Genomic DNA, 23,056 nt, shown 5'->3' with positions numbered 1-23,056 from the left:
AGTATGATATCTATCTGATATGGCTTTGCCAGTTATCATGTAATCGAATTCGAGTCTTGAGCAGTTGATAGCTATCCTGCCTTGGCTAGTGTACACCAGTGACCGTGAGTCATCTAGCGGGTTGGCCGGTCAAGTGACCGTGAGAGGTGGCCACCTCTCCGGTACACAGATTCAGATATGATAGATTACAAAAGAACTTAGTCTGATCAGACGAACTTTAGAATCACAAATGAATTTAGTATGCTTAGGGCCTTTTTAAGTAAAAAACCCTTGGTTATACTATTGAAATGGCATGACAATTTACATTTATTATGTATGTATATGATTTTCGGCATATGTCTACTGAGTACTTTGTACTCAGCCCTGCATGTATTTCTAAATGTGCAGGTTGAGCAGTGATGAGTGATGATGGGGTGTCGTGCGGAGCTTTGTCATATTTACTAAATAAACTCTTGGCGATACATGTCTTCATACATGTATCACGTTCTATTTCCGCTGCGAACACTCAGTTATGATGCATATTATCCTATTATGTTGGATTGTCAAATCAAGTTATTGTATAAACACTTAAATCGGATACTTTTGACCGATTACTCGCTCTTATCTATTTATGTGTGTTTTTTTTCTCATATGATGTCTCAATCTTAGTTCAATTCCTTTATTATTATTTATCACCCCTTTTCTGTCCCCTCTCCTAATTTCCCTTCCCTAGTCACGGTTTCCCGGCTTACCTATCCTTAGTTAAGACCGGTCGTGACAGAATGGTATCAGAGTAGTTCGGTTGCTCTGAACCCAAGAGTTATCCCAAAATTTATTCTTTACTGAATACTAGTGTTAGAAAGGTCAGTTGACAAAAGCTCAGCACCTCATCACAACATCCTGCTCAACAGAGAAACAGAGGTAAATATTTATTAAATGTTGAGAAAGTTGTATTTTCAAATGTTTGTACAAGTGCTTAAATCTCATGCTATATGATTGAGTAGATTCCTTGATGAACTTAGATGCGTTAGAAATGTTTGATCACTCTTACAAAGAACATAGAAGCAAAACATATACATGAGTTTAGTTATCATTCATTACAGTTGAAATGAAAAACACAATAGAAGAAAGAAAATCAGGCGTCACTCGAGGATGTATAAAGATAGAGACATGACGGAGCGTGTCACTCATGATGATACGGGCATAGTTCGAATTGTTCAAACATATCAACTATTGCCTTACCCAATAAATTTATTTATTATATAGCTCGTAGTGACAAAAGTGCATTGAATGATTTACTATTTGTGCAATGAGTTGAATCTCTTTCAACCCTTAAAATTTCAATACATATGTAAGTATTGGGATTATGACTGCACGATCTAGGACTTGAGAATTATTAATTATGCATAAGTCAGAGATTAAGACCAATATTACTTATGATATGATCACGACTTGTGTTGTTAATACATGAGAGTAATTAGAAACCTACTGCTATAATAACTTATTATGAGTTTAATTATAGAACGTCATTCTTTCAAAGATGGCAAGAACACGACGCACCGCTAGAAAGCAAATGACGAGGCGACCAAGTCCTGAAAGTATCCTCAGGGAATACCGAACCTACACACGTTGTTGGAGAGATGACCTAGGAGAGTTCCTCGCCCATTATTATCGACTGTGGAAAGCTGCACATCCCCATGGAGCCACTGGTTATGACGGGATCATGCGCTTGATCTTATTACTTCCACCAGACTGGCAGGGATGGGCTACAGAGCTCGCAGGTGACTACGTACACACTGCAGAAGAGTCGTTTGATCCAGAAGGCGATTTTCCACGGTTCATCGCAGCAATTCACTACACCTATGATGCCTTTGGCAGAGCATTCAGGGGACCATATATGAGGCCAGGAGACCTTGCTCCTGTTGGAGTTCGTCCAGAAGAAAGGACCCCACTTATGCCTACTCAGGCTCCTATAACAGCAGATCCACCCATCCCAGTGCAGAGTGTTTCCCCACAACTGTCTGTTCTCGGTCGTCGATGCCGAAACGACTTCGAGGCCGGGACATCACGTCCAAAAACCCAAAGGAAAGAGACGCCACCACCCCAATCACCAGTCGGTACACCCCCGATACAGCCACCTCCACCAGGGGAAGAGGACCCCATTTACAGTGCGGCCATGAAACAATTAGAAGAAGTCTTGCGTCAAGCACGCGAACTTATTGATAAGGGCAAAGCCCTGGCAGGCACTGACAACGATGAAGGTGAGATCTTGCGCCAGGCACTCAAGACTGCTGAAAAAGGGAAAACTCCAGCCCATGATGACACTGGGGGAAGTAGGAAGAAAACTCCAGGCAAGACGAGTTGGAAGCCACTACCTGCTCAGCCTCTTTCCCTTAAGAAGGGTGCTACGACCTCCGATGCAGGAACGCCCTGCAAGGATGTGGTGAAAATCCGACTTCTCGGTGGTCGTGTTCAGCTCGGGGCAGAGGGTGAGGAAACAGAGGACTACTACCTGGATATCGACTCCGAAGAGGACCCGGAGGAAGACCCAGAAGAGGATCCGGAAGAAGACCCAGAAGAGGATCCGGAGAAGAGCAAGTCTGCTAGCTCCCATGGATCGATAGTCTAGGGCAGTTGTATTTGCTTGTATGATGTATCTCGAACTCGTGGGTTGTAATATTCATCTATCTAGGAAGTTGTTACTACAGGAACGGTAACTACCTATGGACCGTTCTATAACTCCATATTATTCGAAGAGGCCTCTAGGAGGCAGAATCTTTAAGTACTTATATATAAATTCATGCCTTCAGTAAATTCGTGTGTTAAGTACTTATTATATTTCGTTGATTTAAAAGTTTTGCATACGATATAGCTAGTACAAGAATTGAAGAAGCAATGAACGAGTGTTAGAATACATCTACCATGTACTAATAAACATATTATATTGACTTATCAGAATGCCACCAAAGAGAGGACGTCCAAGAGGTGGGAGAAGAATCCCACAAAATGATGAAAGAGGTCCAGAACCAGGGCCAGAACCAGAAATAGCTCCACAACCAATACGGCCAGAACGTAGAATAGAGGAATTGTTTTTACGTCAAAACCCACCTGTATTCAGCGGTACAGGAGATCCAGCTGAGGCTGAAACTTGGGTGCGTGCAATCGAACGCATCTTCAACTTTCTGCGCTGCACCGACCAGGAACGTTTAACCTGTGTATCTTTCCAACTGACGGGATCGGCTGACTTCTGGTGGGAAGCCAGAATGAAGACAATGACAGCTGATCAACTAGAAAACCTCACCTGGGAGCAGTTCAAGATTGGGATATATGATAAATATATACCCAAAAGTTACCGAAAGAAGAAAGAGATGGAATTCTATAACCTGAAACAAGGAAGGATGACGGTTACACAGTATGATAGGATGTTTTGCGACATGTCCAGATATGCCCCAGAACTAGTTGATACAGATGAGAAAATGGCTGAAAAATTTTGTGCCGGTCTGAGGCATGAAATCAGGATGGCTTTGGCTAGTCATGGAGGGTTGTCGTATACTGAATCCCTCAGTAGAGCTCTAGACATTGAGGCAGCAATGCCATGGGAAAGACCAGTGGCAACACCTATGCCACCACCCCCACAAGCCCAATCCCAGAACTACAAAGGGAAACGAAAATGGGAAGGCAATTACAATGGCCAAACTGAGAAGAAACCATGGCAGGGACAACCACCCCAGCAACAGGGCTTTGGAAGGCAAGTTGCTCCTAATCAGGCGGGGAACAACCAACAGAAAACTTCACCCTGCCCAAAGTGCAACAAAAACCATGGTGGAATTTGCAAGGCTGGCAGTGATAGTTGTTACATCTGTAACCAAAAGGGGCATTATGCAAATCGTTGCCCAAATAAGCAACACGGGATGAGCTTAAGGCCAAACCCACCATTCCAAGCCCCACATCTGAGAGCTATCCAAGCGCTACCCCAGCCACGTCATCTGCAATTGCCGCAGCCTCAACAATCACATCAACCACAGCTGCCACAACCACAGCCACGTCAGCAGCAACAAAAGATGCAACCGTATCACGCAAGAGCCTATGCTATCAAACAGAACCAGCCCGAGAAAAACCAGGGAAACCTGGCAGGTATGGGCATGCTACTCAACACACCTGTTGTACTTCTGTTTGATACGGGTGCTTCACATTCTTTCATTGCAAGTGCATGTGTGGACACCCTAGGACTCAAAATAGAAAGATCTAATCAGGACATGAGTATCTCTTCACCAATAGGAGGAACAATGACAGTAACGCATGTTTGCTCGAACTTAGAATTGAACATAGGATCACTAGAGGTCATAGCAAACAACGTATATGTTATACCGATGTCGGACGTTGATATAATCCTAGGAATGGATTGGCTAGCTGAAAACTACGCTACAATCTTATGCAAGGAGCGGAAGATCTCTTTCAAATTTCCAGAAAAAAATGCTTGGGAATTTCACGGGACAAGAATGGGTAGGAGAATACCAATTATATCCACCCTACAAGCAAGAAAGATGATGAATAAGAAGGACTCTCAGGCATTCCTCGTGTACCTAAACGGGAAAGCTGAGACAAAAAGAGCAATTGAAGATGTGGATATCGTACGAGAATTCCGTGATGTGTTTCCAGAAGACTTGCCAGGATTGCCACCTAATAGGCAAGTGGAATTTACCATAGACTTAGAACCGGGAGCGGCGCCAGTATCAAAGGCACCGTATAGGATGGCTCCAAAAGAATTGGAGGAACTAAAAATTCAATTGCAAGAACTACTGGACCTAGGTTTCATCAGACCTAGTGTATCCCCATGGGGAGCACCAGTTTTGTTTGTCAAAAAGAAAGATGGCACCTTGAGAATGTGCATTGACTATAGAGAGCTGAACAAGCTAACACTCAAGAACAAATATCCTTTGCCAAGGATAGATGATTTGTTTGACCAACTTAGGGGTGCGAGTGTATTTTCAAAAATCGACTTGAGATCTGGCTATCATCAACTGAAGGTCAGACAAGAAGATATACCCAAAACAGCTTTTCGAACAAGGTATGGCCACTACGAGTTCGTAGTTGTGCCATTCGGGCTAACAAATGCACCAGCTGTATTCATGGATCTCATGAATAGGGTTTTTCACCCCTACTTGGACAAGTTCGTCTTAGTGTTCATAGATGACGTCCTCATCTACTCCAAAAATGAAGAAGAACATAAAGAGCATTTGAGGACCACTCTACAAACGCTAAGGAATGAACGACTCTACGCCAAATTCAGCAAATGCGAGTTTTGGCTGAGAGAAGTCACATTTCTAGGACACATCGTATCATCAGAAGGAATCAAGGTAGATCCTGCTAAAGTGGAAGCAGTACAAGAATGGAAGTCGCCAACAAATCCAAACGAGATCAGGAGTTTCTTAGGATTGGCTGGCTATTATCGAAGGTTTATTGAAGGATTTTCGAAAATAGCAAGGCCAATGACGCAACTGCTCAAGAAGGGGAACAAGTATACTTGGACGGACGAGTGTGAGGAGAGTTTCCAAAAACATCAAGAAGATGCTAACTACTGCGCCGGTTTTAGCAGTCCCCGAACCAGACAAAGAATATGTAATCTACACGGATGCGTCCAAAAATGGACTAGGTTGCGTGTTGATGCAAGATGGCAAGGTAATAGCATATGCATCACGACAACTTAGACCTCATGAGTTGAATTATCCGACTCATGATCTGGAACTAGCTGCAGTAGTACATGCATTAAAAATCTGGAGACATCACCTATATGGAGTTAGGTGTGAGATTTTTACTGATCACAAAAGTCTGAAGTACTTTTTCGAGCAAAAAGATCTAAACATGAGACAAAGGAGATGGCTCGAATTAGTAAAGGACTATGACTGTGGTATTAACTACCACCCAGGCAAGGCTAATGTAGTAGCCGACGCATTAAGCCGAAAAGTCTCGTCAAAATTAGGACATCTTCTCACGAGAGAAGTTGAGCTTATAAAAGAATTTGACAAGATGAAGATAGAAGTGATTAAACCACCTGGAACTATAGCAGGCGTTGTTGAGACAATACCTAGTTTAAGAAAAATGGTGGTAGAAGCACAAAGAAAGGATGAGAAGATGAAAAAATTACGGGAAAAGATAAGATTAGGAGATCTCAAAGATTTCCAAGAAGCACCAGACAATGCCATACTCTTTGAAGGAAGGATATGCATTCCTCAAGATGAAGAACTTAAGAATAAAATCTTGAGCGAAGCCCATGATACCCCTTATACTGCCCACCCGGGAAGTACTAAGATGTATCAAGATCTAAAAGAGAATTTCTGGTGGGAAGGAATGAAACGAGATGTAGCCTCGTTTGTTGAACGATGTCTTGCTTGCCAGCAAGTGAAAGCCTTACACCAAAGGCCTTACGGGGAACTACAACCCTTGGAGATACCAGAATGGAAATGGGATGATATAGCAATGGACTTCGTCACAGGATTGCCAAGATCCAAGCGAGGTAACACGGCTATATGGGTCATTGTGGACAGACTTACGAAGTGTGCGCACTTTATACCAATCCCAATCACCCATGGATCCGACAAGTTAGCTCAACTTTATGTTAGAGAAATTGTGCGTTTGCACGGAGTGCCAAAGTCAATTACATCGGACAGAGATTCCAAGTTCACATCCAGATTCTGGATCAGTTTACAAAAAGAACTGGGCACAAGATTGAATTTTAGTACAGCTTTTCACCCACAGACAGATGGTCAGTCTGAAAGAACGATTCAAACATTGGAGGATATGCTGAGGACAGTAGTGCTAGACCAGGGTGAAAACTGGGAGCACATTTTGCCACTCATCGAGTTTGCATATAATAATAGTCACCAAGCGACTATCGCTATGGCACCCTACGAAGCACTGTATGGGAGAAAGTGTAGATCGCCACTTTATTGGGATGAAGTGGGCGAGAGAAAAATCCTAGGGCCAGACACAATAGGTGAAATGATTGAAATCGTTCGCCAAATCCGACAGAGGATTAAGGAGGCCCAGGATAGACAAAAGTCATATGCTGATAAACGCCGAACTGACTTACAATTTGAGAATGGAGAAAAAGTCTTTCTGAAAGTTTCTCCATCAAAAGGGATCATTAGGTTCGGAGTTAAAGGGAAACTTAGACCCCGATTTATAGGACCCTATGAGATCCTAGAAAGAATAGGCCCAGTGGCTTACAGGCTGGCATTACCGCCAAGTCTAGGAAATGTCCATAATGTTTTCCACGTATCACAACTTAGGAAGTACGTTTTCGATCCAAAGCACGTGATACACCAAAATGAGATGATCCTTAATCCAGACCTGAGCTATGAAGAAAGACCCGAAGCGATTTTAGATAAAAAGGTGCAACAACTCCGAAATAAATCAATCACCTCAGTGAAAGTTCTTTGGAGGCACCATGGACAAGAAGAAGCTACGTGGGAGCTCGAAGACAAGATGAAAGAAAAATATCCAGAGTTGTTTAACGAAGGTATGCAAATTTCGGGACGAAATTTATTTTAAGGGGGGTAGTATGTGATGCCCCGCTCTTTTAAATACATATTAGATTAAATATGTGCATTAGTTATAAAATTCTTTTAATTATTTATGGTGATTATTTTGTTCAGATAATATTATTTCAGCAAAAGTCTGTATAAGAGATACAGAGCTGCGATTTAATATTCAGTCATGAATGAAACCAATAATTAAATTTATTGGTTTAACTATACGTTTGAGACTTTGTTTTACCAGTTTATTGATTTAATCAATATTATTAGAAAATTTAGATTTATAACCGATTTTATAAATCGTGTTATTTAAATCAAATTGCTAAAATTATAACTTGAGATCATATGCATAATAATTTTATTATTTCGCATTATATGAGTTAAGGTATTAAGTCACGAATTAATTCCGACTTTCACGTATTAAATCTCAAGATTGAGGATTTAATTTATGTAAATACGAGGAGTATTTATTAAACGAGAATTGGAGAATTATTACAGGAACTAGGAGAAACTAGATCACGGCACTACACGTATGTCTCGATTTTTCATCCAACACATCAATTCCTACACTATTTCCTACACTATTCCCTACACTATTCCCTATACTATTCACCTTCCCCTCCAATACACCATTACTGCAGAAGGAGATTGTAAAGATTGCAGATTTCTTTCTGTAGCATATCTGAACTCCATCACACCCCAAAGTCTCCTGTAGGAGAAGAAAATCACGCCAATATCCACAATTTTCAAAAGCTTCAGCACGCCGAGAAAGAAATTTCACGGTAAGATCACAATTGTCAAAGGATGTAAATTTCAACGATCAAATCTTCAAAAGTTGCAACTCCAGGTACCAAAATTTCCACCATTTTGATTCTGTTGTCTGCAGAAACTCCTCTATAAATTGAGGAGAGTTCTGCAGAAGGAAGAAGTGCAGCGAGAGGTGTGAGGCAAGAGAGAGTTTAGGAGATTTGTTTTTTTTACTTGCAAGAGCTCAAGTGAGCTCCCTTCGCCGGACCATTTCTTCGTCGACCGGCCACTAGGCTCTGAACCGAGAACGTGTACTCGTTCCTCCATCTTTAGGCTACCAAACCCAACAATCGAAAGGCCGAAACCTTCTCTATATTTTCCCGACCAAAGGCCACAATATCCTTCGGAGGCCAACGTCGAATTCCCGACTTAGCCACCGGCCAACTTACGGCCTTCGTTTCTCACTATCCTTACGACGAAAAAGGATCGAGAAACCACCGTTGTGTAGCCTGATCTATCTCGCACGAGGAAAACTAAGTCGTAGACCTTCGCGGCTAAACCCCATCGCGGAACGACGACCAGAAAAAAACCCCGGCGAACAACTTCCATTAGTGCTCACTTGGACAAGGGTAATATTTTCAAATTATTTTTCCTATGATGAGGAATATTATAATTGAGTGAGTGCACTAATATTAGTGCCATATTTATGATCGTTTGGGAAGCATGACGTTCTCTGTGAACTCCAAACCCTAGCCGCCGTCTTTTGTTTGTTCGGCTCCGGTCTGTTCTTTCCGGCGGCCTTTGGATGGCTTCCCCGTCTAGGAACATGCCTAAGATCTCCGCCAACTTTGATCCCCCTAAGAAAGTTCCGTCGCTTATGGAAACTCCTAAGGCTCTAACTAGGGTTTTGGTCGCTCCCACTGTTAATTTAACGCAGCCTGCTGGTAACAACATGGAGATGCATACTGAGCAGACGCAGGCCCCCGTCTCGAAGCCTACTTTTGCTGCCGTCATGGGCCCTCGTCCGCCGCGTAACCCTCATATACCGGCACACAAATTTTTTGCTCTCAAGCCTGAAAAGAAAGGGAATGAAGTTGCTCTAAATATTTCTTCAGCTATCTATCAGAAACAGGTTTCTGAGTTTTCTCACGCTTTGATCGGTCGTCTATTACTGCGAAAAGGGGATAAGCCACGCCCTAACTTGGAATTGAAGAAGGAACTTCACACTTTGTGGGACATTCAACATAATTGGAATCTTATTCCGATGGGAAAAGGATATTTTACTTTGAAATTCTCAATCGCGGAAGATAAGGTGAAAGCCAAGAAACATCTGATATGGGAGCTTTCTACAGGCACCATTTGTATTCGTGAATGGGTTAAAATGTTTGATCCTTATCGAGAAATATCTTCTTTATGCCATGTTTGGGTCAGAATTTATTATTTATCGGTTGAATGTTGGTACCCAGAAATTATTACCGGAATTGGACATCACATTGGTCTTCCTCTACAAATTGACTCGGCTTCGGCACATGGGGAGTTTGGACATTTCGCTCGCTTACTGATAGAGATTGATCTCCCCCTCCCTTTGCCTGAAACGCTCCTCGTTAATTGTGATGAAGGGTCGTTTTATGTGGAGTTTGGCTACGAACAACTACCTCTTTTTTGTTCCAAATGCAAGATCACTGGTCATTCTCTTGACAAATGCAGAAAATGAGCGTCTTCCCTTAAAGAAGCCGCTACGAAGGACAAAGCTTTCAGCAATAAGACTGATAAAATTAAGGAACCTGGGAAGAGCGGAAAAGACACTGTGAAAGATCCGAAGTGGAAGGCCAAAGAGCCGGAGGGGGACCTTCAAAATACCAATAAATTTGTCTGTCTTTTCGGATGGAGAGCACACTGATCAAGGGTGTTTATATGGTCCCGATCTTCTGGAAAAGGTTTTAATTAGCAGCAGCAAGGGAGAGGATGATGAAAAGAGTGTGCACGATAAGGTTCAGGAGGAATCTTTGGAGTCAGAAAATGCCTCTGATAAAGAGGAAAATGAAAATGTTGAGGAGGAGGTTGACGGGGAAAGGGATGATGATTCCGAAATAGAAGTGGTTTTCGATGAGCTTGAGCAGGGAAAAAGGCAAGATGAGGTTACGAGAATGGTTGATCGTGAGAAGGATATTTCGGCAACGAGAATGGTTGATCTTGAGAAGGATACAGCGGCAAGTATCCCTATTGTTGGAGAGTCATCCTCCATACTGGAGGTCACGAAACAAGAGATTCAAAAGGCTGCCAATGGGCACGCGGTTGAGCAACAGATTAAGGTTGCTCGTGTGGTGGATATGATAACGTCAGGGAACTCGAAAGAGAAGGAGATGCAGGTTAAAAAGAGGGGGAGGCCACCCAAATCTGAAATTTCTGCTCGGAAATATACACAAGATGAGGGTATTAAAGGCCGCTTGAGAAAACAGGAGCAGGTTGCCAGATCGAGGGATGTGAAGTCTAATTCTGCTTCGGAAGATTATATACACAGGAGAATGAACACAGCTATAGCTGAAGGTCAGCAACCTCGAAATTACACAGTGGAGAACTCTTCCTCTCCCAGTACACGATCCATGGATAACATTGCAGCTCGGAGTTGGGCTGCAGAGATGGAATCGGGGGAAACTCCGACTAACTACTTTTAGTTTCTATGAATTTATTAGTTTGGAATGCCCGAGGCCTCTCGGACGAGTCTAAACTAATTCTTAAGGAACACTGCCGTTCCTTTTCCCCCATGATTGTGGGTATTCTTGAGCCCAAGAGGAAGTTTCATAAGATTCCGAATGGTTTTTGGCGTTCCTTAAATCTGATACCTTGTCATCAGAACTCTCGCATTAATAGGAAATCTAACATCTGGTTTTTTACTCATCCTGATGTGGTTACTAATGTTATTTTCACTTCCGAGCAGGTTGTTATTGTGGATTGCGTCTGGACTCGTTACACTTTCCGTGTGGCTATCGTTCATGGGGCTAATTCTAATATCCTTAGAAGGCAGCTTTGGGTGGACCTTCTTAGTATGATGGACGGACCTTCAGTTATTGCTGGGGACTTTAATGCTGTGAAAGGAGCGCACGAAAGGAGTAGTGATTGTCTGCCGAATGCTACGTCGTGCCGGGAATTCTGTGATTTTATTGATGCTTCTGGTTTGATTGATTCTCCCTCGGTGGGACTGCAATTTACGTGGTCCGGGAGGAGATTTATGCCTTCTCATGTGGAATCTAAGTTGGATCGTGCTTTATTTTCTCCTAATTTTGCAGATTACTGGAGTTCTGTGTATACTCAGATCCTTCCTCGGCTTACTTCTGACCATTCTCCGCTTGTTCTGAGATGCTGCCTCCCTCTTCAACAGGGTTCGAGGTTCTTTAAATTTTTGCACATGTGGACGTTGCATGACAACTTTCACGAGGTTATTCGGAACTCTTGGAATGAGGACACTTCCAGCCGTTGTCCTATTTATAAGGTGATGTTCAAACTTAAGCGTTTGCGTGGTGTTCTTAAAGACTGGAATAAATCGACCTTCGGCAATGTTGACACGATGATAGCTGACACTCAGAACCATCTTCTTCAGATTCAAGATCAGATCGCTGTGCACGGGTATACCTTTGATTTATTTGATGAGGAAGTTGCTGCGCAAGCAAAAATCAACAACATCCTTACTAGAAAAAACAGTCTTCTTCAGCAGAAGAGTAGGGTTTCTTGGCTGCATGACGGTGATCGTAATACGGAGTTTTTTCATACCATGCTCAAGTATAAGAAAAAGCCGCATATTATATCCCACTTAAACATCCACGGCACTTTGGTTTACGATCAGGAGGCTATTGGAGATCATATTATCGCCTTCTTCTCTGCTCTCTTTGAAGAGACTAATTAGGAGGTTCTGGATATTACTTCTATTGAGGCGGTCATTGATGAGATTGTGGATGATCATCATAATAATTGTGATGCCCCGCTCTTTTAAATACATATTAGATTAAATATGTGCATTAGTTATAAAATTCTTTTAATTATTTATGGTGATTATTTTGTTCAGATAATATTATTTCAGCAAAAGTCTGTATAAGAGATACAGAGCTGCGATTTAATATTCAGTCATGAATGAAACCAATAATTAAATTTATTGGTTTAACTATACGTTTGAGACTTTGTTTTACCAGTTTATTGATTTAATCAATATTATTAGAAAATTTAGATTTATAACCGATTTTATAAATCGTGTTATTTAAATCAAATTGCTAAAATTATAACTTGAGATCATATGCATAATAATTTTATTATTTCGCATTATATGAGTTAAGGTATTAAGTCACGAATTAATTCCGACTTTCACGTATTAAATCTCAAGATTGAGGATTTAATTTATGTAAATACGAGGAGTATTTATTAAACGAGAATTGGAGAATTATTACAGGAACTAGGAAAAACTAGATCACGGCACTACACGTATGTCTCGATTTTTCATCCAACACATCAATTCCTACACTATTTCCTACACTATTCCCTACACTATTCCCTATACTATTCACCTTCCCCTCCAATACACCATTACTGCAGAAGGAGATTGTAAAGATTGCAGATTTCTTTCTGTAGCATATCTGAACTCCATCACACCCCAAAGTCTCCTGTAGGAGAAGAAAATCACGCCAATATCCACAATTTTCAAAAGCTTCAGCACGCCGAGAAAGAAATTTCACGGTAAGATCACAATTGTCAAAGGATGTAAATTTCAACGATCAAATCTTCAAAAGTTGCAACTCCAGGTACCAAAATTTCCACCATTTTGATTCTGTTGTCTGCAGAAACTCCTCTATAAATTGAGGAGAGTTCTGCAGAAGGAAGAAGTGCAGCGAGAGGTGTGAGGCAAGAGAGAGTTTAGGAGATTTGTTTTTTTTACTTGCAAGAGCTCAAGTGAGCTCCCTTCGCCGGACCATTTCTTCGTCGACCGGCCACTAGGCTCTGAACCGAGAACGTGTACTCGTTCCTCCATCTTTAGGCTACCAAACCCAACAATCGAAAGGCCGAAACCTTCTCTATATTTTCCCGACCAAAGGCCACAATATCCTTCGGAGGCCAACGTCGAATTCCCGACTTAGCCACCGGCCAACTTACGGCCTTCGTTTCTCACTATCCTTACGACGAAAAAGGATCGAGAAACCACCGTTGTGTAGCCTGATCTATCTCGCACGAGGAAAACTAAGTCGTAGACCTTCGCGGCTAAACTCCATCGCGGAACGACGACCAGAAAAAAACCCCGGCGAACAACTTCCATTAGTGCTCACTTGGACAAGGGTAAGTTGACGCCCTTATTTCGATGCCTTCCCGTTTCTATTATATTATGAGAAATTTCTGGGGTATAAATGGGAGTGTGATAAATATTCGTACAAAGTTTCATATCATTTGAACTTCGTTTACTACCCTTTTAAAATTCAAGAAGTCTACTGCCAGTATCTGCTGAAACTGTCATGAGGCAGATGATTAGGTTAATTATTTCAGTAACCATATGTTGATATTTAGCTCTCAAAGTTTTATTGTATGAAGATATATGTGTTAGCTATCTGCATATAAAATTTGAGGTCATTCCAGTAACTTTTGATATTTTTCAAAAATCTGGACTTTCAGTTGGCAGAAACTGCCGAATCTGGTAGGCGATGGGAAAATCGCTATATCTCTTAAACTACTTGGAGTTTTTCAACATACTTTTTTTTCAATTAAACTAGACTCAAAGAGGTTTCTATTGATATAAAATTCGACTCCATACGAGTTCGGAGTAAAAGCAGTTTATTAGTTGAAGTTGAATCTATACAGTTTTGTTGAGATTGAAATGATTCTAAATAATTCCTATTAAGGATTTTAAAGTTTTATTGTTGATAAAATATCACTTTTAGTTTATAAATGAGCTATTGAGATATATAAATATTTTGGAGAAAGATTTCATGAGAACTTGTTGGTAAAATTATATTAGATGGAATAGTTGATAAATGAAATATTAAAGATTTATTAATTAAATGGTTAAAATATTAAAATTATTAGATCCTCTCGAAAATTTCTTTTTATAGTTAACTCCTTTTATTATTTTAAAATATTTTTACAAATGTTCCTAAAATCTCACAATGAAATTTTCATCAGGAATTAATGTTTAGAATTTATTAATGACTTATTAGTTCTTTTAATAGTAGCAATATATATATATTGATTGGCATTATTAAATGGGGAAAAGGAAAATATTTTATAAATTATTCTTTATTTATAATGGATAAATAAAGGAATAATATAAAATGGGCTTTCCTACATCCTCAAAGGTACATGAAGTATTTCGATAAAAGAAGAACGATTGTATATGAGTTAGATACAGTCGTTTAAGGAAATATGGGTAGTTAGAGAAATGAGTGAATAGTGATTCACTGCATTTGTTGTTATCTTTTCTATTATTCACTCGAACACATGTTTCGTGTTATCAAAGGTTCAAATAAACAAAAGCGCCTGAGTAACCTATCGCGCTAAGGAAAGAGAATCATTGTCTTAAGTAGCAAAACACTGCAATCAGGTAGGCATTACTTTCATATATATCAAATGAGTTTAACTGTTACGTTCAAGCAAGTTATTTCATGACAAAATCTTTGAATTGAAGTTATTTCAAGTATTGTCTTGCCATAAAATGTTTTAATTTCAGTATGATATCTATCTGATATGGCTTTGCCAGTTATCATGTAATCGAATTCGAGTCTTGAGCAGTTGATAGCTATCCTGCCTTGGCTAGTGTACACCAGTGACCGTGAGTCATCTAGCGGGTTGGCCGGTCAAGTGACCGTGAGAGGTGGCCACCTCTCCGGTACACAGATTCAGATATGATAGATTACAAAAGAACTTAGTCTGATCAGACGAACTTTAGAATCACAAATGAATTTAGTATGCTTAGGGCCTTTTTAAGTAAAAAACCCTTGGTTATACTATTGAAATGGCATGACAATTTACATTTATTATGTATGTATATGATTTTCGGCATATGTCTACTGAGTACTTTGTACTCAGCCCTGCATGTATTTCTAAATGTGCAGGTTGAGCAGTGATGAGTGATGATGGGGTGTCGTGCGGAGCTTTGTCATATTTACTAAATAAACTCTTGGCGATACATGTCTTCATACATGTATCACGTTCTATTTCCGCTGCGAACACTCAGTTATGATGCATATTATCCTATTATGTTGGATTGTCAAATCAAGTTATTGTATAAACACTTAAATCGGATACTTTTGACCGATTACTCGCTCTTATCTATTTATGTGTGTTTTTTTTCTCATATGATGTCTCAATCTTAGTTCAATTCCTTTATTATTATTTATCACCCCTTTTCTGTCCCCTCTCCTAATTTCCCTTCCCTAGTCACGGTTTCCCGGCTTACCTATCCTTAGTTAAGACCGGTCGTGACAATAATCTTCTCACTAGAACGCCTGACGAAGAGGAAATCAAAGCTGCTGTCTTCGGGATGGACTCGAGCAGCTCTCCTGGTCCGGACGATTTCTCTGGGAAGTTTTTCCAGTCTTGTTGGGATATTATTAAAGCAGATATTTGGAAAGCGGTCACTACTTTTTTTGAGAAATCTTATCTGTCGGTGGGTTGTAATTCTAGTATTATGACTCTTCTACCCAAGAAGGAGATGGTTACTTCGGTTGCTGATCTTCGTCCCATTGTCCTCTCTAATTTTTTCTTCAAGATCATTTCGAAGATCCTTGCTTCTCGTCTAGGAATGGTGGCTGCGAAGTTTGTTAGTCCGAACCAATTTGGTTTCATTAGCGGGCGTTCTATTCACGACTGTATTTTACTTGGATCTGAAGGTGTTAATTGCATGCGAAGATCTAGTGGAGGGATTAATATGGCGTGCAAAATTGATATCAAAAAAGCTTTCGATACCCTTAGATGGGATTTCTTGTTGGCGGTGCTTAAAGTGGGAGGCTATGACGAGAAGTTTATTAATTGGATTAGAATCATTTTGAAGTCGGCTAGGCTCTCCATTCTTTATAATGGACGTCTGCATGGCTACTTTGCTTGTTCTAGAGGTGTGAGACAGGGAGATCCTCTATCTCCCCTCCTCTTTGGTATTGCTGAAGACATTCTTAGTGCGCTTTTCAGGAATTGTGTGGCGGCTGGGAATCTTACGCCTATGAACATGGGTAGGGCTCGGCCTTTCCCCACCCATCTTCTCTACGCCGATGATATTTTGGTTTTCTGTAAAGCCTCGGAAGAGAATGCGAGAACTATACGGCATATTCTTACTTTTTATGGTGATATCTCTGGACAGTTGTATAGCCCCGAAAAATCACACATATACTTTACTGACAAGGTTCCTACTACCTTGAAACGAGCGATTGGGCGCTCCATTGATTTTGCTCCGGGTGCTTTTCCTTTTATTTATCTCGGCGTTCCTTTTTTCGTTGGGCGGGTTCGTGCCTCGTATCTCCGTCCAACACATGACCGTATTCTACAAAAGTTTGCAAGATGGCGTGGTAGGCACCTCTCTATGGCAGGAAGGGTTTGTTTGGTGAAATCTGTGATCCAAAGCTCTCTAACACATTCTATGATGATCTACCGTTGGCCTCGATCTTTACTTAAAATCCTGGATGCGAAGTGTCGCAATTTTATCTGGACTGGTAATACTGAGAAACGTGCTTTTTGTACGGTGGCCTGGGCACGGGTTTGCGCCATCAAAGAAGAGGGTGGTCTCGGCATTCGGTCCTTTTCTTTGATGAATACTCCCTCCGTCCCAATAAAAGTGGCCACTTTTTTTTGGGCACGGAGATTAAGAAGGGGATTGTTATGTTTTAATTGAGTGTGACCCATCAAAATTAGTGAGTAATTTTTAGAAAGTGGCCTACAATTGTTGACCAAATTAGTGAGTAATTTTGACATTTTTAGAAAGTGGCCTACAATTGTTGACCAAATTAGTGAGTAATTGTTGACTTAATTAAAGTAAACTTTTGCCATTTTTAGAAAGTAGCCACTTTTAATGGGACACCCAAAAAGGAAATGTGGCCACTTTTATTGGGACGGATGGAGTAGAAGTTATCTTATGAAACGTGCTTGGAGTGTCATACGTGGGACTGCTTTTGGTATGGATATCATGAGACAGAGATATTTGAACAAGTTCAGCCAGGTGAAGGTGATTTCTGCCCCTTCTTCGATATGGCTTGGCCTCCGTGCTGAAATTGCCCCGTTGGTTAATGAATCCTATTGTTACATCGGCAATGGTGATTCTACTAATTTTTGGAATGACGACTGGCTAGGGTACTCTATTGCCCGTAAATGTGGGGTCCCACATTACGTCCAAGATTTTCTTAAGTATTCGGTTGCGGATTATTTTTATGATGGGATTTGGCACTTCACGCAGGATTTTGTGGACGTCTTCCCTGACATCGTATGTGACATTCTGTTGCTCCCTATTGGTGAAGATCATGACACTCGTTTCTGGAAGCCCTCACTTCATGGTGCAGTCACGGCTTCGCTCGCTTTCGCTCATCATTGCCACCGTTTCCCTGCGGTCAGATGGGGCAAGTGGATTTGGGAAAAGTATATTCCCACTCGTTGTTCCATGACTGGTTGGCACCTTCTACATCGTCGTCTTCCAACTTTCGATACTCTCATTAGTCAAGGTCTCATTACGCCTAATCACTGTCCCTTCTGCTTCAAAGATAGTGAAAGTATAGAACACATTTTCTGGAGTTGTTGCAATATCCGTCCTATTTGGTCTGATTTTCTGAGCTGGTTCAACAAAAGTCAGGACATCAATAACTCGGACATTATGAGCATGTTGGTGGCTGCTTGGGGCCATTCTTTTAGTTCCCAATTATTGTGTTTCTGGAAGGCTGGAATTATTACTCTTATTTGGAGCATTTGGACGCAGCGTAACAAATGTATCTTTGAGGATGACAGATTTGAGGCGAAAAAGATTCTTCACTCGATCAAGGTGGCCTTTCGGGAAATGGAGGAAAACTTTAAATTGGGCGCTATGGCTAACACTTGGGAAGATCTTTCGATTCTTAAAACGATTGGGATAAAAGGTCGTGTTGCTCCACCGCCGGATTTTATAAATGTTTACTGGTGGCCCCCTTCTAATCATTGGATTAAGGTTAATACGGACGGCTCGGCGTTGGGGGCGCCAGGCAAGATTGCTGCTGGAGGGGTTTTTCGTGATAATCATAGTACGGTGCGCGGTTGCTTTCATAAAAAAGGTGGGTTTGGATATGCGTTTGAGGCTGAGCTTCTCGCAGTGATCACTGCTATTCAAATCGCTCATGATCGTCAGTGGTATTATCTTTGGCTGGAGTCTGATTCCACTTATGTCGTTCGCTTACTCCAAGAACGCTCTTTGCTTGTCCCTTGGCGTTTCATGGCTTCTTGGAAGAGGATTCTTGCGCTTCTTAATAATTTCCACCTTTATGTTTCTCATATCTATCGTGAAGGAAACAAGGTGGCGGATATCTTGGCGGCGGATAATATGGTTGAGGGCTGGTGGGAGTTCGAAATTGACAATATCAAGGCTGCGGTGCGTTTGGACATGTCTTCACATATCCACATTCGCATGGTGCTCCACTAGCTCTCCAATGGTTTATTGGTTCTGGTTTTCTTTGGACAGAAGTTGTTTGGCCTTTCGACAAACGGTTGGTGGACGCGCCAGGCGGAGGTTGGTGGGTTCTGTCAAACAGTTGGTAGGGGTTCTTGGCGGGGAGTTTCAGCTGCACTACTGGGGCTGGAGTGATCAGGTTTGGAGGCGCCTCGGGTGGTGGATTTATAAGAGTTTTGGGGCAGCTAAAGATAGGAGGTTTTTCGGGCATTCTTCCGGTGCTTTTCACAGTTTTTGGGTGAGCTCAATACTGGGTCCGGACGTGTGGTGCCTGTGTGATAGCTCTGCGGTTAATGCCTTTGCTTACCGGCATCGAGTTTCTCGAACCGACAAGTTCTGGTCGTTGATATGTCGTGTTCGGCTCCGTGAGGAGCTTTTGTACCAGCCTTTTGGCTTTTACTCTTGGTTTTTCAGGTTTTCTTCTTCTTGGAACTTTAGTCATGCAGCTGGTGGGTGTTCTAGGCTGCATTCTGGTTTCGAACAGTTGGTGGGGGTCCATGGCGTGGCAGTTCAGCTGCACTACAGGGGCTGGAGTGATCAGGATGCGAAGCTGCACTACAGGGGCCGGTGGGTCGCTAAGAATAGGAGGTTTTTCGGGCACTACTCCGGTGCTTTTCACAGTCTTTGGGTGAGCTCAAAACTGGGTCCGGACGTGTGGTGTCTTTATGGTAGCTCTGCGGTTAGAGACTTTGCTTACCGGCATCGAGTTTTTCGAACTGACAAGCTCTGGTCGTTGATATGTCATGTTCGGCTCCGTGAGGAGCGTTTGATTCATCCCTTTGGCTGTTGCTCTTGGATTTTCATGTCTTCTTCTTCTGGGAACCTTCGTCAAACTGATGATGGGAGTGCTTGGCTGCATCTTTTCGTTCTTGGTTATTCTACTTCTTCAGGTCTTATGGTCGAACAGTTAGTGGGCGTTAATGGTGTTGCTGCTCCTTTGCATTACAGGAGCTTTTTTCTTCTTTGGCGTTATTTTTGCTCGGTTTTGGCTGCTCTTTTCGGTTGTCATTTTTCAAATTGTTGGAACTTTTCTTCTCCTTTGTTGTTTTCTGTTAATGAGCCGGGGTTATTTAGGGACGATGGTTCGGCCGGAGTTTCTGAAATAACCTCAACTCAGCTCGTTAACATGGCTACTTAGACGAGTACTCTTTTTCCTAACTAAGGCTTTTCCCTCCCGGGTTTTCCTTAGCTAGGTTTTAATGAGGCTCGGCCCTTAGTCTGCTTCTTGTACTTTCAAGGGTTTTTGGTTTTTTCTTTTCAATAAAATTTATTTTAATTAGTGCCATATTTATTTTATTTTGGTCACATGAATAATTACGCTATAATATTTTATTAATGAGTAACATTTCCATGATTATTATTGTTATTATTCAATCACCCCTCTCACATTATTATTTTATTCCCATAAGCATGTGCCTAATTGCCAAGTTGCCAAGTGGATTAAGGGTGTAGAGATTGGGAGATCAAGGCATTTAATGCCAAATATTCTCTAAGATTGCAAATCTTCCCTAAGATCTCCAAATCCAAGCAAATCTTGCAAAAATTTCTCTCTCACTCCTTCACCCCATTTTCGCCCATCTCACTCTCTCCCTCATCTCTCACTTTTCCTCCATTAACACCATTGATGAAGACCTTCGGAGCTTCATAAAATCATACCAAAAACACAAAACCACTTCTAAATCCAACTTAAACACCTTCTATCCCCATGAATTCAAGAAAATCCTTGGAGTTTGATTTCAAAGTTAGAAAGAGAAAGTTTGATTTTGGGTGTAAGTTTGGGTAAGTGATCTTTAAATTCATAGATCTAGCTTGTATGATGTTATATGTGAGTTTATTTGGAGGATTGAAGCAAGAAATCACCCCCTCCCTTTTTCTTTGAAATTTTCGAAAATTGTGGGTCTTTACCCTTCAAAAAATTTTCTTTTTCTTTTTCTTAAATTGGGGTGAAAAATGAGATGTATGTGATGTTTGGTGATGATTGATGTGTGTTGTGAAAGGTTATGCCTTGAGATGCAAAAATTGATTGAGTTTAGTTTACCCAAAATTGGGAAATTTTGAGTTGATGCTTTAAATGATGAATTGATGATGAGAATGAGTCTATGAGATGTCTAAGATGATAATTGATGGATTAAATTGAGGATATGATGTTAATTGATGACTTTGATGTGAGTTAGTTTGATAAAATTAGGGATATGTGCATCTATGCCCTAAATTGTCAATTGATGGTTTATATGTGAGATTAAATGGGAACATGATATTAGAGTCTAATTATGTTTGGTTAGGTCAATTGTTAGATATATAAAATTTTGACTTAGTTTAGTTTCCACAAGTTTTGGATTTTTATATGATGTGAGGTTGATGATTGGTTTAATGAGGTTTAATTGCTATACGATCTTTATGTGGACGTTTGTCATGCTTTATTTAGGAGTCCACGTTGATATGTGAGTTTTCTCCGAGTTTAGTTTGCATGATAAAAGAGAGTCTATGTGTGTATAATGAGTTATATGATGTATAAGGTCAAATATGTGTATTTGAGTACTTTTGAGCATGAAAACGAGATGAGATTTGAAATGATGCGTTCGTTGAAACGTTTTCTTTAGATTTGAGTTTGAGATGTAAGAGAAGAGTCAAGTTTGAGTTGTGATGAGTATTATGTCCGTGCTTGAATGTTTTGAGTGTTCTAAGTGTTTAAGATGAGCTTTGATAAGTTTTCGTTGAAGGAGTGTAGAGTTGAGCATGTTTGCTTGTGTGTTCGAGTTGGGAGTCATTTTTGACACGCACTGACCTACTGTTTTCGATGGGTTATCGTTACCCAAACACCATGAAAAATTTTATGGTAAGTATATTTGAGAGTCTTGAGTACAGAGATAAAATTTCAAGTCATTTTGACGTTTTTTACTATTTTTATAAAATGGAAAACCAAAACTGCTACGTTCTGCCGAAATGTTCAGTGAGTATCCAATAAAGTCGCATTTTCCAGTATCTTTCCCTAACTTTTTGGAGTCCAAATTTTTATTGTTGAGACATGAGTGTCTTAGATAAGTACCCACCAAATTTCAGACCTTTTTGGCAACGTTTACTATTTTTCAAAAATCAAAGTTTTCAATTGCTCAAACCTGCCGAATATGGTAGACTGTAGAAAAACAGTCATATCTCCTAAACTACTTGGAGTTTTTCATCCTACTTTTTTTTAAATGAAACTAGACTCAAAGAGATTTTCAAATGGTATAGGTTACGACTCCATTGGAGTTCTTTACCGAGTCTGGTGAAGTTTTTAAATTGAGTCAGTGCAGAATGAAGTTTGTTTGCGACATGTCTATGTGTGAATTGATATGCTTATGTGTTTATGCTTGTTTATGTGCTTGGTTGCTATGAGTTTGATCCGAATCGAGTGTTAAGTCGAGAATAGGACGTGTGAATCCTTAGAAGTTAAGTAAACCTAGGGATTGAGATTTATTGGGTAAATAGAAGATGAGTGAGAAGTATTAGTTTGAGACGAGATTGGTTTTAGTAACGAGTTCTAACTAAGGTTTGTTTTATCACATGAACCTTCGATGACGATGATGATGATATATGAAGGCCCGAGCGAGATGAAGAAATAAGTCGCTTGTTTTTCTTTCCAAGTTGAGCGAAGGACTTCAGGTGGGCAATATTTTGAGTATACATATATCATACGAGCTTTCTAAACTGTTTTGATGATGTTATGAGTTTAACAAATGTTTTAAGATAAATGATGTTTGAGAACTGTTTGGCTTGCCAAGTTTTTAATGTTGAGCATGTATGTTACCCTCTACGGATGAGATGAGACGAATTCGGATCCTGCCACAAGCAGGGTTGTGTACACAGAGGTGACTGTGAGCCGTCTTCGGGTCGGCCGGTCACGGTGCTTGAGAAGGAGGCCTACTTCTCAGTACCTTGATTATGATGATGAGTTGTAGATGCGTTACATACATGTCAAGTACTTGTCTGCAGACCCTTATTTATGATGTATATTATTAAAACTGCATGCACAGATTCTTTTACGCTAAAGTTATTCCTGTGTATGGCTGAGATGTGGCAAGTTTCAAACCTATAGCTCTAAGAGCACCTTTCTTGTTTTTCGGCGTTTGCCCACTGAGTATTATGTACTCACGCCCTGCATTTATTTTTTAAA

The sequence above is a fragment of the Salvia miltiorrhiza genome, chromosome 6, assembly GCF_028751815.1.
Source record: "Salvia miltiorrhiza cultivar Shanhuang (shh) chromosome 6, IMPLAD_Smil_shh, whole genome shotgun sequence".
Classification (NCBI taxonomy): domain Eukaryota; kingdom Viridiplantae; phylum Streptophyta; class Magnoliopsida; order Lamiales; family Lamiaceae; genus Salvia; species Salvia miltiorrhiza.
Note: the sequence above shows the minus strand (reverse complement) of the source record.